Source organism: Mus pahari, chromosome 2 (assembly GCF_900095145.1).
Source record: "Mus pahari chromosome 2, PAHARI_EIJ_v1.1, whole genome shotgun sequence".
Taxonomy (NCBI): Eukaryota; Metazoa; Chordata; class Mammalia; order Rodentia; family Muridae; genus Mus; species Mus pahari.
The window spans coordinates 127,274,353-127,277,365 of record NC_034591.1 but is presented as its reverse complement, the minus strand read 5'-3'; the positions used below and the strand labels follow the sequence as shown (position 1 = coordinate 127,277,365).

Genomic DNA, 3,013 nt, shown 5'->3' with positions numbered 1-3,013 from the left:
CTGTATACCAGGCTGGACTCCAAGTCAGAAATCTGTCTCTCTCTCTCTCTCTCCTTCTCTCTGAGACAGGGTTTTTCTGTATAGCACTGACTGTCCTAGAACTCACTCTGTAGACCAGCCTGGCCTCAAACTCAGAAATCCACCTGCCTTTGCCACCCAAGTGCTGGGATTAAAGTCATGTGCCACCACTGCCTGGCTTGGGTTCTCTTTAACCCAAGTCTCTCTATGGATGTCCCACCATGTCTACAGCCTGAAACTACAAAGCCAGCTTAAACAGAAATCACAGCAGAAGGTTTTACTGTTCTTGATTCTTAATATCAACAAATTAAGCTATCCTTGGTAAATGTCTTTAGAGTTTCAACTTTCGCAGATATATATTGTTTTTTAAATGTATTCTTCTCCCATATAATACAGTCCTACTGCAACATCCCTTCCCCATTCCTTCAGTATCTCTCCTTCCCCTAAGCTTCCCTTTCCCCTCCCCTAGATCCTTTCCTCCTCCCTTTCCCTTCAGAAAAGAGCAGGCCTCCTTCAAGTGATATCAACAGAACATGAAGTAACAGGATGCAATCAAATGGCCATAAACCCTCATATCAAGACTGGACAAGACAACCCAGTAGAAGGAAAAAGATCCCATGAGCAGGCAGAAGAGTCAGAGATTTCTCCAATCTCATTGTTAGGAGTCAAACAGAAACCCAAAGGTAAAAAGAACCTCAGCATGTATGCATGTATGCAGAACGGCCAGTGCAAACCCATAGAACAGTTGCATCATTTCTTTGTACTAGAATTTAATTGTTCCTTCTCTCTTCCCATTTCTGCTTCCTATGGTAGATGTTGAATACTTCTTTAGAGGGATGTTGTATGTATTGGACAATATCCATCCCTAATGTACCATCTCACAGCTGACTTCATCCCCCTAACAATGCCTAGAACTTCCTAGGGAGAAACTTACTCTTATTTCCCACTTTTGAGAACAATGGAGTATTATTTCTCTTCCTTGCTCAAATCCATCTAAAACTATCTGGACAAGTGTTAACTTTAAAAAGACCAAATATAACTCTCAAAAGATCAACACTGAACTCATGTGCAATACTATTTCCAAGATTAATATACTCTAAGTCCCACAAATCTTTCACATTCTGAGTTATGTACATTCTATGTATTATATTATTAAACCTCCACATCAAGCCAGAAATCACAGGTTTATCAGTTATGAAAGCTAATTTCACACCTAAATCAATTGTGCCCATGGACTGTTCTAGGACATTTCAATTATTCATTCCATATATAATCGAAGGGATTCAAAGAAAGCTTCAGAAGCCCCTATGTTATAGACACTTGATATTTGCACTCATGTGCAATGACACAGCTCCTACAAGCCCAAGTATAAATGATCAGCATTTTAAAAGTTCCTTGGTATATTAGAGATTCCATTCTCAGTATTCCCACATGGCGGCCATCATCCATGGTAGGATGCCTTCTTCTCTGAGATGCCTCTCCCACCCACCCCAATATCTACAGTCCCACTCTTTTCCTCTCACCTCCTTCCTTTCCCATCACAGCAATCGTGATCAGCGCACTTTCTACACATTTGCCCAACACCTCTAAGGATATGGATTTTTTTGTTAGGTAGAGATTATTATCTGTATTTTCTAGAGCTGATATTCAAATGGCTTTAGCAACCGTCATCAAAATTCTTACCCGAAACCAATAAACTAGAACTAGGATGCTCCTATACTATACCATTCTCCTGTATTCCCTCTTCCTCTCCCCACCAGGAGGTCCTGCCTTCTCTCCCAGTGATTGGTCCCTTGTAATCTTTATTCCTCAAGGGAAACATCTACCACACTTCCTCCACTTCATCAATGCAAATATCAAGAGGTAGGCTGGAGAAATAACTTCTGAGAACATACAGTCCCCATCTCTCCTTAGCTCTTTGTACCTGTCACCTTTAGTCATACACACCAATGATCCATGCTGACACACACGCACAAATTCTCACCTTTAATTTGCATGTAATATCTGTGGAAAGAAAATTAATAGGATACACTATTCTCTTACAACCACCTTCCCTGGACATTTAGTTAACTTGGGTCACCTGAAAAGCTCCTATATGGGATACACAATTATTATCCTATTTTCAGGGCCACCAATACTCCTCATTCCCAGGACCTTCCTTCACTTCTTTGATTCACAGGCAGATGTTGATGTGGTTAGTCCTTTGACACAACATCAAAGTCAAAGGCTGCAAGCACTGACACTTGTTTTCGTGTGCCAAAGTTTGTGAAAGGGGATCATGGCTAAATTTCTGTTCAACTCCATTTTCCTTGCCCATCCACTGTATATCTTTTTCCAGAATCTCACTAGCTACCTCCTGTTCTTAAAGTCCCAGTATCAATTGCCACAGCAGACTGTAGCACTATAGGCAGTGCTCAGCCAGCTCCCATAACCACATCATGGCTCTTTCATTTAATGCTGGCTAAGTGTTTCTGAAGCTCTATCTGGTTAAAATTAGGTCAATTAGGACCTATTCCATGCCCCAGGGCATCATATCCGTGTCCTTCATGGCTCTTCCAAGTGTCACAGTTTTCCAGTGCTATATAAAAAAGGGTGGCTTCTCTAACCTAGCTACAGCACTCTGGAAAGGAGAGAAAGCTCTTTTCCCTCACTGTGGTCTTGTTCCCACACTACACACCAGGAGGTTGATCAGGGATGTTCGAGTATTGAACTAATTTGTTCAAAGCAAGGCCAGCTGAGAATTTTGAAAGGGAAAAGGGGACATTATTTGGAAAAAGAAATCATGGCTAGATTTATGCTCAACTCCCCCACCCCATGCTTCCTAAAGGATCTACATTAAATAAGTATTTATAGAATGGCTAAAGAAACTCAGCTTGCTATCAAGAAAGCTCTTGTCTACAAGAAAAATGACCCTGAGTGGGTGATTTGGGATCAATCCTAAATAAAATCTTCTTGGCAAATTCAACTTTCCTCGTCCGATTTCTTTCTTTGTTTT

At 41.0% G+C, this 3,013-nt stretch overlaps 1 protein-coding gene across 2 annotated transcripts in view; it reads right to left on the bottom strand.

The window, feature by feature from the left end:
- Positions 1 to 3,013, bottom strand: part of Grm7 (glutamate metabotropic receptor 7) — an 858,724-nt gene that overhangs the window by 124,125 nt on the left and 731,586 nt on the right. The gene's annotated exons all lie outside the window — the stretch shown is intronic.